The sequence below is a fragment of the Talpa europaea genome (assembly GCF_964194135.1).
Source record: "Talpa europaea genome assembly, chromosome: 4".
NCBI classification, from domain to species: domain Eukaryota; kingdom Metazoa; phylum Chordata; class Mammalia; order Eulipotyphla; family Talpidae; genus Talpa; species Talpa europaea.
In genome coordinates this window covers 92,722,010-92,738,399 of record NC_140070.1, presented here as the reverse complement: position 1 = coordinate 92,738,399, position 16,390 = coordinate 92,722,010, and positions in this window count along the sequence as shown.

Below are 16,390 nucleotides of genomic sequence, written 5' to 3'. Positions count from 1 at the left end.
GAAGCCATTGAGTGTTGAGAGCCTGCTTGTTCTGTTCCCTCCCATTCCATTTATATTGAAATAACCTTTAAAAATTATATGAAATACAGAAAGTCCTGGTACTTAAAACCAAGCTGAAGAAATATAAATCATTGAAACTGTGTGGACAGGGACTAAAGCTTTTCTAATACTTAGAGTTTGTTCCTGGGGACTTTCATTTTGCCTGGTAGGCAAATTTAGATGTTCATATTAAACCCAGGGAATACCAAGATTTATCACTAGGATGAAATAGAGTTCTCAGTCACTGCTGGTGGAGATGTCATAGTCTCTTGAGTTACTCTGGTTAAAGTTGAACATGTTTATGTTCATGTTTATGTCTATCAGTCTCAAATTCCCCCATTTCAAATCTACTCTAGAGAAACATTCACATACCTGCACAAGGAAACAAACATATATGCAGATACTAACTGCAGCTTTGTTTATAAGAGGGGAAATTGAATACAAGTTATCTATGAATTTTGAGTAGGCAAATAAACTCTGGTATACTTGCTTTAATTATGTCTTGGTATCTGGTAGGCATAATAGATAACTCAGCATAGAGTGCCTTGACCAAATAGATGATTTTCCTCACACTGCAGAATGTGGAGGTAGTTGGGCAGGGGTAGTGCAGCACATCCACAGTGTCATCGTGGTGCCATACTCCTCCTGTCTTCCTGCTCTGCTGACCTTATGTCTTGCTCCTATCCTCCTGGGAACAGTGGTTTTCTAATAGGAAGGAAGAGGCAGGTAGGATGCCTTTTGTAAGTTCATTTGCTGCAAAACTGTGTACCAGGTAGAGTACAGATTCCATTCTCTTGGGCTTCCCCAAATCACTCTAGCAGCCCATATTTGCAGGACATGGCTAAAAGCAGTTGGGGCAATAGCAGTGGCCTTGATTTGAAGTCAAAAGACTTGAGTTCTATTCCTAGCTCTGCCCCCTACAGTGTGGCCTCAAAGGTAAAAATAAATAAAAAATAGGAAATTAGCAAGATTGATGAGTGCAACTTTTTGTGGCCAACCTATACTCGTGAAAGGCCACTCTCACCGGATATCCTCCTATTTGTTTGTGTCCGTACTTCTTTCCCAAGTACTTAAGTAAAATACAATAAATATTAAGAAGTATGCATCAGGGATCAACCAGATGGATGTGGACAAAGAGATGTGTATACCTGCTGTGGCATGTGTTTAGTTGAAATGGTTCTGACAGTTAGGCTCAGGGGCAGACGACAGCTTGCCAAATGTTCTCTGACTTAAAGTGACTGCAGTCGATTGAAAAAAGGATAGTGTTTAGGCTGTTCCACTCGAGTGAGCAGTTTATTAGGTTTGAACTGCCTGTGAGAATTGGAATATGGCTTTGGTGGAAACTTTGTATAAAACAAACATCTCTGCTGAGTCTTGACACCTAGATGAGATATACCAGGAGAATTTTTAAGTTGATTGGGTTTAGTGTTTTTGTTGTCACTTCTATATATTTATATCTTGAACTCCTTTTGCTCTCAGATAAGTGTTTTTTGCTTTCCTGAGGGAAAGAGATGGTAAACAAAGTTCTGATTTAACACTATCTGTCTCATATTGACAAGCGTCACAAAAAATGAGTCTACATGAAATGCCACTATTTCATGTTACTGAAACTCTGGGGGAGTCTCTCCCTTCTCTTTCTCTCCCTCTCCACATAGTCAGTATGTGGGGAATGTAATCTCATTTCTCTGTGACTCAACTTAAATTCTGTTTTGAGATTCCCATTGTACTGGTAATGGAAATGTAATCTCAATTTAGAAACTCTTTTCTATTCTCCCTTTTCACCTATTTTGGTATCTCATTGAGTATCAGTGTGCAGTAGGTTGGTGTCTGGTGAATGTGTTGCCATATATCAAGGTGATTTCTGTAGTATTTAGGGGTAATCATCAAAATATATTAAAAAATCTAAAAATCAAATGGCACAATCAATATGGTTATCAGTAGTAACTAATTATTATGTGCAATGAAAGTATATACTGATGACCTTGCCCTTGCAGTCTTCAAGTTTGATTCACTTAAGTCATAGCTACATCTTTTTGTCCCCATAGAAAGACCTCTGCAAGGGTCTGTGTTTCTAAACACTTGTCCAAGTGCTTTCCAGGAGCATTATTTACACTGTAATACCCCTATTCCACTTTTGGTCATGGAAACTTCTTCTCTACTCTGCTACGCCTTAGGACAAAGGGGAAAATTAGGTCTTTCATCTTCCTGGATTCTACTCAAGAATTGGAGGAGAGGTCTTGATGTCAGAGGACTACCCTGCTTATTTACTCTCCTTTATTAAGGTTTTAGTTGGGTTTGGATCATATTAGAAGTAAGGATTAGATACCTAAAATGGTCAGAGCACAATTTTCAGAAAAATCTTAACTTCTAACTTTATTTTATATTAGATTCTCTTCTTCTAAGGAATCTAATCTTTATTTAGTATGGGGGTGCTGTAGCTTAGTTATTCACATATATTCCCAAATCTGTTGTTTGGCATAAAAATTTTGTGGTCTGAGTGTTTTCAAGACTCTTTGCCTCGATTTTTGACAATCAAGGTAGTTTTTCTGTTGTTTCATTCTCATTATGGCCTGTTAAACAGGAGAATGTTCATAGCAAATAGAGAATATTGAGAATGACAAACTTACTGCCTACTTTATATTTAATTATCACTCCATCGGATGTGCTCAGACATTTGACTCTCTGGCAAGTCCATGCATGAATGTCCCAAGTATGAGAAAAGTCTTCATTCTTGAAAATCCATTTAGTCTTTGGGTCACTCTAATAGGAAGATATTTTTTATAGTGGTTTGAAATCTGTCTCCATAAAACTTGCCCAAGGATGTTAAAGCAAAGCAAAGAAGACAGCTTATCTCTCCTGTATTATTCTCCCCAGGTCCCTCTTCAGATATCCTGATTTAGTCACCACTTTAATAACCCAAAAGTAGATCCCTATACCAATATGAAGAAAGTTGACTTTTTGGAACCATAGCATTTTGTGTAGCTCTTCCATCATCCAAATAACTATTCAAGATTCATGATTAGCAGTGGGGTCAACCAACTCTTGATCAGTATACCTTATCTTCTAGTGAGAAAATTCCAAGTCCAGTGGCACGTGTTCGAGGGAGGTAACATGTTTGGTTTTTAGAATTCCAAACCCCCACAGGTCATTAGTCTGAGTCCTTATAAGGCACTTCATTGCCTGGCTCTTTCTGTGTCTGCTACTCCTCAGTTGCACTTCCCCTGTGGCACTCCATCTGGCCACTTTAACCTCCTTTCAATGTCTTTTCACCATGCTTCTTCTTGACATAAGGCCTTTGTTGTGCTGAATCCTCTCTCAGAAATGACTTTTCTAGTACTGCTCTCCTTCAGATTTTAGTATAATGATATGTCCCTGGAGAAGTTCCCCAAATTCCTAGTAAGATCCTTTGCTTCTCTTTTTCAGATTTGCTGATTTATACTTCTTTGTATGATTGTTTGTTTTCTACACTCTATCCTTAAGATTTATCATGGAACTGGCAAAGGGTAGGCTCTGCACAAGTAATTTTTCAGTGAATGCCTGGAATGATCATACTTTACATAACTATATGTAAAGTTAGGCTCTAGGCAACATACTTAATTTAGCAGTCTCCACTCTCCCACCTCTTTTTATCTCTACCTGTTTCCTTTTGTTTTTTTAATTGCGGTGCCTGCTTCTAGCAAGCATTAGAATAAAATAGAGGGATAAATGTATGTAGTTTTTTTTTTCTTAAGGCCAATTATAAGCTGTGGTGATGATTATCCTATTGAGTCACCCAGACCTTGTTTAATGAGCAACATGAATCTGCAGGGAATTCATGTTTTCTAGGATTTGAGTCAAAGACTGCAAAGAAAGGCTGCCAAAAAAAAAAAAAAAAAGTACTAGTGACAGTTGTTTCCAAATATCATTAATACAACTTAGTTATTAATTCCAGCAATGACAAGATGTTTTTGAAAAGTTTGTAGTAATGAACTTTGTTTTTGTTCGTATTCTCTATTTAAAAGATCTAGAAGTTTTTAGAGCTTCTTTGATATACAACTTCCCTTTAGATGTAGCCCACTGGATTACACCAAGCAATAGTGAAAAATACCTTCATTTTTTAGAGAAATCAAGAATGTTAATTTGACCATGGAAGGCATATTTAAACAAATTCTTGATTAAATTTTTATAATGTGATATTTTTCAACATAATTTCACTCAATAATACTTTTAGAAGTCTAAGAACTAATAACATTCAGAGAATGTTTGTTCTGACCAGTTATCTCTTTAGAAAAGTATTATTGACATTCTGTTGGCACAATTTTAAATGATAATCATGTTGTCTTGGTTACAAAAAGGAAACAAAAACAAAACAAAAAACTTTAAGCCTGAACAATGATGGCAATTTAAATATGAGCTGTTTACTATCTAACCAATTTTAATTTCCTGCAGCTATAATTAAAGTTGGTAAAACTAAAGAGTAAGACATTTACAGAAAGATTGTTTGGGGAAAGGATGTCCTGAACAAACTCCAGAAGTAGGTTTTATGAACCCTATCCCCACTCCAGACCAAAGAGATCCAAGACACCAAGAACTACAAATCCCATAATGTCATCATCACCGAAGGGAGGACTCCTGGGACCTGCGGGTGGAGTTAAGCAGCCAGGTATGGTATAAAACCAGACACGTGGGCCTTGGGGCTCTTTTGGTTTTCTTCCAGCTCTCAGTGTGCTATTGGGGATTCCAGCTCAGCAGAATTGGTAGAACACATTCACGAATTTATCTCCTCTTTATCCCTGAGTTATTCATTTCTTCATTCCCCCTTTTGTAAATAAAACCTTTATTGACCTCTTTGTATGTGCCTACAGCTGAGTATTATTATAAGTCCCTTTGAAGCATGCAAGTGAGGACTCACAGTCAGGCAACCCATTTCATATCAGGGTTGCCCTGTAACAAGGTGACTTAAAGTAAGTTAATACACAAACATACACACATAATTTATTTAAGACTAAACAAAAAATGAGGCAGATATTTTAATTATGATACAGATACTGCTTTTATAACATAATCATAAGAATTATGCATATAATTATATATGTATTTCTGATTGATTTTTTTTTTTACTGAAGCTGTCTGTAAATGCAGCTTGTGATTCAACCACGTTTTCTGAGGACTTAATGTTCTGCATCTCATTGTTTATCCTTCAGTTTAACATAAAGTGGGTTAGGACCAGTGATCAAGGTTAGGCCCAGGAGTAGAATCGTGAGTTTTGGAAGGTCGAGGACAGTGGGAAAGTTACATATGTCACTGACATAAAAATGCAATTCCCAAACTCTAAATTCTTATAGTTTCCTCTTGCTCATTGCCCAGTTCCATGTTTTGCAAATATGTACAATTTGGGCATATTACAGATAGTTCAGTGACCTTTCTTATAAAATAATTGGTATCTCTACAAATGAAAATAAGTACTTTGCTACACTGCCCTCTGTTCTGCTTATAGTTAAGAATTGTGCATATATATGGCAAGAATATCCATTAAATACATCCTCTCAGCTTGATTTCTATTTTGAAAATTATTCTTTATTTTCATTTATATTCTTTTAGGTATAAATACACTTCATCAAGGTTAGTATGGTTCCAGCTAGTATACCTTGTACATTGACTAAATAGCTATTTTAAATGCTAAGGTCATATCAAGTGAGAAAAATAGAATACGTGACATGTTTGGGATCACAACAGATTAAAAAATAGTAGATGATCAATTATTTTTCTCTGTGATTTGTTAGTTGACCTTTTGACTGAAGAAGTCATATGGAGAACCAGTCTAATGATGATGTAGCTGAAAGAAAAGAAAGTCCCTAAAAAATCTAAATAATGTGATTAGGGCACAAAGATATTATGCACAGCTGCATTATTTCTAACCAGGTTGATATCGAGATTTTTCCCCTTTGCTTTATTTAACAACTCTTAACAAGAATAGAAGACAGTAGCAGCAGCCACTACTCCAGGTAGAACTGGAGACCTCTTAAATTTATGAACTGAAATAAAGTGAGAAAGATGCAGCCATATTTGTTTAACCATAGTAGCCATTGAGTCTACTGCCTAGTGAATTCTCCAGGCAGAAAGACGTCTGTGAAACTCTTTGCTGCTAAGTCAGTGGAATTAATGAAGTGGGCAGAGACACAGTCATTCATTAATTTATTCACAAAATAACTCTTATAGACCTGTATTCTGCCCAACTCTGAGACAGACACTAGAAGACAAAGTTAACAAACCAGACATAAACCATGTCCTCTTGGAATTTTCAGGCTAATAGGAGTTATTAACCAAATATATTACATTAGGAGTATAAAACTCCAACTCTTGACAAGCACAATAGAGCCAGGTCAGTTAAGGGTTTTACAAATGATGATAATTCAATTACTGATTCAGGACATTGAACACCTGAAGGACATTGAACACCTTCAGATTACATTTTGAGATCTTGGAAAGGATGTATGTCTTGACCTTGCTTAGATTCTATGCAGCCTGTTTGGTTGAATTGGTACAAAAGCACAAGGAGGTAGAATTATGTAGATTTTATATTATCTGGAAGAAAATAAAATTTTGGAAAGAAAAAAAAAATCTTCATTTCATTTTTAATTGCAATTACTTGATAATGTTGGGCCCAGCATAATTTCTCAAATCTTGGAAACAGATTGGATACCACAAGTTTTTTCTTTTACCAAATTGATTTAGACATAGTACTTGCTGTATGTTAATTAAATTCTTTATTTTGAGATAACTGTAGATATGCAGGGATTTGTAAGAAAAATACCTCGTGTACCTTTTATCCAATTTTCCCAGTGATAACATCTTGCAAAACTGCAGTATGATACCACAACCATAATGTTGGCAGCAAATAGTTTAACTCAATTTTTATTTTTGAAATGAAATCGAATATTAATGCAGAATAAACATAAAAGCTTTTTTCCCCTTTGGGGTTTAAGCATTGTCAGAAAAGTGACAAAATCCTTTGCTTTGAAGCATCTCCTGGAGGGCCTTACAAAACTCTAGAGAGTTCTTGGAGGTAAGGGACTGCTTTGTCTCCGATCTTACCGCTCCACTACAGTGATTTTCTGAGCTCTCTTGGAAATGTATAGAAACAGAGGGGAAACTTCAGAACCAACTGCTGCAGCATGACAGGTAAGGGACAGCAGCTTGAATTGATGTGTATTTTGGATTTTTAGTAGCAATTCTTTTCTATCCCTACTCAGGGGGAAAAACTGTCTCCAACACACAGCACATAATTAAGCTCATTGTGTAATCTCTCACATTTTTTATAACATGATAAATATATTATAAACAAACTACTCAGTGACAAACAGCTTTCAAAGCACAACATAAAGATGAGAAAAATAATATTGAGCCTATTTTCTTCCCTAGGAAATTTCTATCACATCCAACAGCTGTTTGTTATTATGTTGTTTGGTGGGCTCCCCCCCCCCCATGTCTAGAGAGATGAAAGGAAAAAAACATTATGAATAAATAGTAATAAAATTACTAAAGCTCAAAGAACCAGTGGAATGATTTAATATGAATTTTGGAGAAATGGGACAATTCAACTTTCAAGTCTTTTGTCTTCATTTTCCTTTAGAATCATTTCCTGTCTCTTATTGAGCATAAGGTATTGATTATTCAGCAAATATTTATTTACTCTTCATTGAACACCTCCAAAAGAGAACCAAAGAGTTTGCCTTTTGTTGGTGACACATAAGCAGGTGTCAGTAAGCAAATTATACTCGTAGATAGTTCAGTGTGATTTTTGTTGTTGTTGTTGTTCGCCTACCTATGGAATATTCTTTTATAATTGAATAAGCTTTTAATCCCTCTGTTTAGATGCAACATTACCCAGATTGAAAGGAGGTAGATTAAATAGTAGCATGTCTGAGCTAGATGAATTATCTACTGATGAGAATAGAATGACAAGCAATTACCATGGTTTTTTCATCTTCATTTGCCCAATTATCTTTACTTGTTTAATTATCTTGGATAGAAAATGAGGCCAATAAAATTTTCAAGACAGAAATTTGTATCATTTCAGTATAGCTTCTATTGATAAATAGCAGTCAAATGAAATAATCAGGACACTGTAATGTCAACATTTAAAAAACTAATTTTATTGTACTCTTCTGCTAGTATTCAGTGCAGGTACTGTCAGAGCATGCTAAGCCACAGAGCAATCATTTGACAAAAGCTTTGAAAGAGATTGTGCCCCATACTTTTGCCGCTGGCCCTCCCTTCCTCTTGCTCTAGTGACACCTTGAGGCTACAAATTCTTAAGAATGACACACCAAGTTGCTCAGCAGCCAGAATGAGAATGCCCACTAACTGCTGCTAATTAAGAACCCAAGGCCCAGAACTAAGCCTGCTACACTGTAGAAAAGTAATTACATTTCTGCAAAAGTGAACCCAGGTAACCTCAATTTTTGAAGATTCCAGTTATGTCACTTCCTTTGCCCCAAAAGACCTATGTTAGTATCTGCTCCTGCTAACCAAAAGAAGCCTGAACAAGATCTGTTTTTATGATAATAGGCAAAAAGCAGAAATAGATTCAGCCTTAGATTTCCTGAAGCAGTTATGCAGGCAGCTCACCCCAAGTGTGAGCGTGGTCCCACCAAGCTCCTTTCCACTGAACTGCTTTATACAGGCTGCATTTGATTTACATCGTTCCTGCTTTTACTATCTGTTAGTATTATTTTCGCTTCTACCTCACTTGATATGAATTGGTAGTTATTTTTAGGGCCTAGGAATCAAAATTTTGCCACGTAAACTTGAGGTGAATATACTAAGTGAACTATGTCAGAAAGTAAAAGATAATTACTGAATAATTGCAGTTTTGTTTTTTTTTTAAGATTCATTTATTTATGCATACAAGAGCTGGGACACAAGCCAGAGATGGGGGTGGGGCTGTTGAGAGGATTCACCAGAGACAGAGTAGAGAACAGAACAGGCAGGCAGACTGAAACACAGGAGGGGAGCAGCAGGCAAGACAGGAGAGGTCTGCTGCACCATGTGGGTTGCTCCCTGGCTGGCCGGGGATCGAACTCGTGCTGCAGAGGCAGCAGACTGCTTCACAGGGCAGTGCTTAACCCCTTACACCACCAGGGAGGCCCCCTTGAATAATTGCAGTTTTAACCAAAGGAAGCAAAATGGAAAAACATAACAAAAATTACTTTTAAAATCTGATAAATGTTATGTGAAAGGTTCGGCGCGGTAAAGACAAGGAGAGCCAGGCTACATTTCTCAAAGGGAGGGAAAGTTTATTGCGTCCCGGGCGGACCTCACAGACCCAAGGTGGGGGTCAGTGAAGCCGCGCACATTGTTAGGGGGAAGCAGGGTTTTATAGGGTGAGGAGAGGTCAGGTGGGTAGTTGGGCTCTTACTGCGGGAAAAGTTTGTAGGGCAGGTAGAGGTTCTTTGTCTGAGATGAGACTCGTAGTGGGAGGGGGAGGCTCATTGTCTGAGTCCTCCAGGCAGGTATCCGCATTCCTGCCCCCCAGGTGGGCTTCCTGGTTGGCTCCTGCATTCCGGCCTGCTGCATGGACCTTTCATTATGGTTACCAGAAGGGAAGGGAGGTGAAAGTAATGCATATAGGACTCATTTTGATAGTGACCTGCTAATATTACAATATTTATATTATTTAGAAACACTGAGATTGCTACAGGGAAGAGTGGGGGGGCATCCTGGGATCCCAAGCCTGCTTGCTCTGTGTGGATTCTGCCTTCCACTGTATCAAGACAAGCATACCCTTAGTGCGTAAGATCTTCAATAGAAAATGACTTTAATTAGTGTTCAGTAAAGAGAAGAGAAGAGAGAGAACACAGTTAAAATAGTTTCCAATTAAACACCCAAAATTACCCCTCCCATCATGGGTAAATGCCCAGCTAAACAGGGTTGGCTCAAAGCAGGACCATTGAGGCCCAAGTCTTGCCACATGTCAAAGGCATCTTCTGGTGGGAACCCATAGGAAAGGGGAAGAAGGGGCCTGGCAAACCTGGAAGAGAAAGAGCAAAATCAACAACAAGATAAAGGCTGCCATTCTCAGCTTCTCCAGTCTCTCACCCTCTTCCCTGTCTTTTTCAACTGTCTCCTTCCATGTGCCCCAAGTCCCTTGTGCAAGTCCAAGGCTGAGAAGCAAATGCAGCTTTTTCACATGTCTCTGCTCCTCGTGCCTCCTCCAGATCTTCTTGATCTCCATTCTTTCGTCTCCTCAAATTTCTCCTCCTGGCTCAGTTCCACCCTTCATTGGGAGGGGCATGGAACCTGGAACATCCCCTTCCCCTGCAGATTACCCTGTTATGATCCTTCCCTTTTTACTTTCCCTCCCACCATATCTATAGTGGCAAAGACGTCATGGTGCCCCTTGCTTTGCCCTCTAACAAAATGGTAATTTCAATATTACCTGGTCAGGTAAGATAACCAAACTTATCAGTCAGGTTTCTTTTGGTTATTGTTATAAGACATGTGAACAATCTCTATGTCTTCCAAGGCTTTTAAGAATCATTCCTGAAGAATGTAAATACACTTACTTGAAAAGACATAGGCACCCCAGTGTTCACTGCAGAACTATTTGCAATATGGAAACAGCCCATGTGCCTAATAATGGAGGAACAGATAAAGAAAATGTAGTATTTGTGCATAATGGAATACTACTCAGCCATAAGAAAGATGAAACCTTGCAATTTGTGACTACAGGGATGGATAATGATGGGATTAGATTAAGTAACTCAGAAGGAAAAATACATAACTTATGATTCCACTGATTTGTGGAACAGAAAGAAAACAAAACAGAAAGAAACCTTTAAACTCTGACAGCAGAATTCTGGTACCAGAAGGGAAAGAGGTGGTGGAATGAGCTAATTGGTTGGTGGTAGATGGCGGGTGGACAAGTGTTGGTGGACCTGGTGAGAAAATGTAATCTGGAACATACGCATTGTTGGAAACTGTTACCTCAATTAAAAAAAATGAATCTAAATTCTGAAATACACTTGGATATGGAAATATACTTCCAAAAAAAAGGGTATCATTCCCTCAAATGACACTTCCAAGGGCAAATTTATATTAATAGACAGAACACTGTAAGTTGGTAGCAGTTATGAATATTCACACCAGTCTCTTTGTTACACAGGAAACAAGATTGATATTCTTGTGAATGTTCTCAATTTAATACCTTATCAAATCAGACTATTTGAATGTGCTTTATGATGCAGAAAGTTCTCTCTAGCTCTGAAACTTCAGCAGAGAGGAGACATCTCGTCATCTCTTTTTGTTAATTGTGAAGACTTGTAATTTTTTAAGACTAGACTGTGGAATTCTATTACTTAGCGTACAAAGTAAAAATCAAGGCTGAAATATCATTTTTATTTGTAGAAATAGAATAAGGGATGAATGAGAATTTACTAATTAAGAGTGAAAGAAGATGCATGCAGACCTTATCTCCCACACTCTGACTTTGCAAATGAGGAATTTGACCATAGCCAAGAATGGTCAAATTGTCAAGAATGATGAAATTGACAAAGATGTCAATGGACAGTCAAAGCTGTCCATCGCTGCCCTATTCCTTTCTCAAAGTAATCAAAAGTTTGAAAACTTATAGAGATGGGGACCCTCCTAGACATGGTTAAAATTTTCTGACTTAGAGGCAACAAGAGGTTGCTGACCTGCCTCCTGGTTAGAATCTGTCCATCTCACATGTTCATTCCTTTCTTCTAACCTGTGTCAGAGTTGGGACTCTGCAGGCAACTTAATCTCATCTTTGTTGGGATTTTTATCTTCCTGGGCCTGTGAGGTTAAGTGAACTAGGTCAGGTGGATTGGTATCAACTAGGTAATTGAAAAATAGATCAAGAAATACTGTCCCTCACAAATCAATAGTAATATTTAGTGAAATATTGATTTAGTGAAATTACAAAGGGGTTAATTAAAAGTAGTTTGTTTAATATTTATTTTTTAAAAATATCCGTCAGTGTCTCACCAAATATTTTCTTTTAACTGATCTTTCTAAATAGTTTTATTCTTTGGATTATATTTTCTCTGAACTTCTGTACATAATTAGTGGCAACTAAATGCAAATTTGGTTTTCATAGTAATTTATAAAATATTCTAAATTTTATTTATTTATTTTAAAGATTTATTTTATTTATGCATACAAGAAAGGGTACAGGCCAGAGGTGTGGGGAGTAAGAGGTTTCACCAGAGATAGAGTAGGAAACAGAACAGGCAGACTGACTGAAATACACTGCTGAGGAGAGCAGCAGGCGAATCAGGAGAGGTCTGCTTGCCATGTGGGTAGCTCCTGGCCGGGGATTGAACTTATGTTGCAATAGCTGTGGATAGCTTTGTAGGTTGCATCTTAACCCCTTGCACCATCAGGGAGGCCCTATTCTAAATTTAATTTTATTTTATTTTTCCTGTCTTATTATTATTTATTTTTTACATCATTGTTAATTTTTAAACAATGTTACTTCCCCCCTCAGGTGTGGTCCCTGAAGAATTTCCTTCACCAATGCACCCGTGCACCATCACCCCGGTCCCCTGTGCTCCTCCCTCCCTACCTCTGACCCCTCTCCCTCCTCCTCCCATGCAGGATGTCTCTGATATATAATTGTCCATTTTTGCTTTGTTGTGTTTTGTATTGTTATTATTTTTTTACACTGATGTTTTATTTGGTTCCATTATATTCCTCCTATTCGAAATTTTAATAGAGAGGAAGCAAGTTTATTTTTTGTGAGGAATTTTAATATTCACCTTCCTGAAAAGTGGTTTTTCTTTTACTTCTAAAAATTTTATGAGTGTTATGAAACAGAGTCAATGCATGGAAAACTACCAATGGATCACACTCTGCCAGTCCCACCCCACTTCAAAATGATGCCATTTTAGCATTCATTATTTCCTCTTAGAGAAAAATTAAAATGATAAATGAAACCAAGATATTTCAGAGTCTATCCGTTAGATTAGGGTCCCTGGAAGTATAGAACAGAAAGCTCAAAATAACAACATTTAAATAAAGTTTTCTCTTATGTTAAAGAAGCTGCCGATTGTGGGTCCATGTTGGACTGATGTTTCATGTATTAGGGACTTAGGTTCTTGTTTCTCTGTCCTCCTCAGCCCATGGTTTCCATCCTGCCTTCTAATATTAGACTGTCCACAATTCAGCCATCATAACTGTTCCAGCTAGAGGGAATGAGGGCCAAAGAAGGCCACATTAGGCTTCAGTTGGGAACACTATTTCAGCAGTTTAACATCTACTGGACAAAGTTTAACAGGCAAGGAAGACAATTCAAGACTATTGTAATTGATGAGGAAGGCTGAATTCAATTCCACTGAAACAGAAAATTGGAATAGTTTTAGGAGCTGAAGTGGGGTGATCTTCATTCACCCATGTTTGCTAATTTGCTATACATGGAGGAGTAAGGCGGTGGAACTGTAATTTAGAGCAACATATCAGATACCCACTGAAAGTTAGCCTTCTACCAACTCCACCCACAAAGAGATGGGGAAATAATAGAGCCACTATCTTGCTTGGATGTCTGCATTTCAAAGAAATGGTTCCCAGGTCCTTGAGAAAGATATTCTTTGGTAATAAATTACCAAAAGTCTTTTAAGGAAATTTACGTACATTCAAAGGAGGGTAGGGAAATAATTTCAATTATAAAACTTTCAAAGTGAGTAGTCTAGGGCCTTGCAAGAGGTTAAGCACAGCACTATGAAGCTATCCGAAGCCTCTGCATTACGAGTTTGATCCCGGCCGGCAAGGGAGCTACCCACCCACATGGCACAGCAGACCTCTCCTATCTCGCCCGCTACTCCCCTCAGCAGTGTATTTCAGTCAGTCTGCCTGTCTTCTCCCCACTCTGTCTCTAGTGAATCTTCTCACCCACCTCTAGCCTGTATCCCAGTTCTTGTATGCATAAATAAATAAATCTTAAAAAAAAAAGTGAATAGTCTAGGAAAAGGGAAGTGGAGGCTTAACATCAGGAAGAAATCTTTCTAAAATTTGTCAAGCTAAGGAGAATCTTAGGCACTCTTGGTTACCAGCTGAAAATTAATTTTCTGCAAAACAATGAGCTATCACCTCACACTTATGATATGGTTATAATCAAAAACACAAGGAATAGGTGTTGGTAAGGATATAGAGAAAAGGAAATTCTGGTGCACTGTTGATAGGAATGCAAATTGGGGGCATGATTGTGGAAAACAGTATGGAGATTCCTCAAAAAAATTAAGAATAGATGTAACATATGATACAGTTATCCACTCTTGATATTCATCCAAAGAATATGAAAATAATAATTCAGAGAGGAATATGCACCCCTGTGTTTATTGTTTAGCCAAGAGTTATAAACCTAAGTACCCACCAACAGTCTAGTGACTAATCAAGAAGTGGTACATATGCAATGAAATACTGTAAGTTGGTAAGGTTATAGGAGTGACAATCAGCATAAAAATACACCTCTGTTAAATTTGTGTTCTTTCTTGTTCCCTGCTCTACATTTTAATTTTTCCTGCTTTTAGTGTCTTAATATAAATTGTCTTGCTCATCAAGGGAACATTAAATCTCAGAAAGAGATTTAAAGCATATATCAAAACTAATCACCCTCCTTTTCCTTTGCCAGAAATAAGTCCTTTAATACCAAAGGGAAATGAGTTATTGCTCCTGTTCTTGAGACTTAAGCGATCTTTTTGGGATCTTAAGACATTCTCAGTGAAAAATCTCAAGGCTGTGGAACTCATTTGTTTTTCCACACAACATTTTCTCATTTCCCTACTTACATTTTCTTTAAGGTGAAATGTGAAAGCTTATAATGATACTTCTGGGGGAAAGCTTTGAGAATTACCACCAATGAAGCATACATATTCCCTTACTATTTCTTTGAAATCAGTAATTTTCAGCTTATTAACCTTTCAGAGAATACTGGCTATGTTAGGGGGAAAGGATGTCCTGAGCATGCAGGCTTTGTGGACCCCACGCCCACTCCACACCAAACCCATCAGGACATTGGGAAAGTCAAATCCCATCACCACCAAAGGGAAGGTGGCTGGAACCTGAGGGTGGGGTTAAGCAGCCAGGTTTGGTATAAAACCAGACACATGGGCTTTGGGGGGGTCCCTTTTTGGCTCTCTTCCAGCTCGCAGCTCGGCCAGCTCTCGGAGTGCTTTTGGGTTTCCAGGTAGGCGGATCAGGTAGGAGGCATTAAAGACTTTATCTCCCTCTTTTCTCCTTGAGTTGTACATTTCCTCATTTCCCTTTCCCTTGTAAATTAACCTTTTATTAACCTTTTGTGTGTGCCTGTAGTGGAGTATTAATAAGTGCCTTTTAAGCGCACAGGTGAGGACCCACAGCCAGGCAACCCGTTTTTATATCAGGGCTGCCCTGTAACAGCTAGTTTACAGAATTACACTAAAATATGTTGTAGAACATATACTAAAGTTGTGTGAGGGGCTTGGAGTTCTGCTTCTGCTTGCATGGATTGACATCTTGGATTTACCCTTCACCTGCGTGTATATGCCCTTTCAACCTTAAACAACAAAGATCCAGACAAAATATATGAGACAATGTGTAGCAGCAGGAAGGCACAGGGTAGGTTCTCTGTGATCTGAGCACATGGGTAAGGGAGAGTCCTGGAACCCTCGGTGGCTTTTCAGGCTTTTATTAAGCACTTTTTATACCATATGTAGTGTGGCACCCAGGTACACGTCAGGCAGGGGGCCCGGAGGGCCAGGATGCTGGCAGGCCTTCCCGCTCCCCGGAGAATCGTCACTCTTTCTGGGCTCTCTGATGGTCTCTCGTGGTCTCTGCTTCTTCTTTGCTGCTCTGTTGGTTCTGCTCTCGTTCTGCTGCTCTTTTCTGCTCTTGGTTCCATTCTCCCGGTTTCTTTCCACGACACCGCCCTGAAAAGCCCAGTCTCAGCCCACCTATGCATGCCCACACCCTTCTCCAGGTGTCTGCCACCAGACATGCATGTAGGACCACAGGGATCCATCATCTTAATGCTAATGGTGGGAGGGCGGAAAAGCCTGGATACTTTTTCACTTACCCTACACAATGCCATTCAAGACACTGAACATTAGACAATAATGGTCAGTAATCCCCGAAAGATGGGAAGTAAACAAGGTGAATCCGACTATCACCATACCTTACTGCTTATTATGTTGCAGAAATAAATTCTAGCCTTTTACCCAGGCACAGGAAGAACAAGCGGTACTTCAGGAATGGTGAGGTCAGGAGAAGCGTTATTACTCACACATGAGGTCTCAGACCTGCGTAGTCCGGTAAGATCTGAGCACCCCTCTAGAGACAAAGTGTTTCTTTTATACAGAACCATCTTACATTG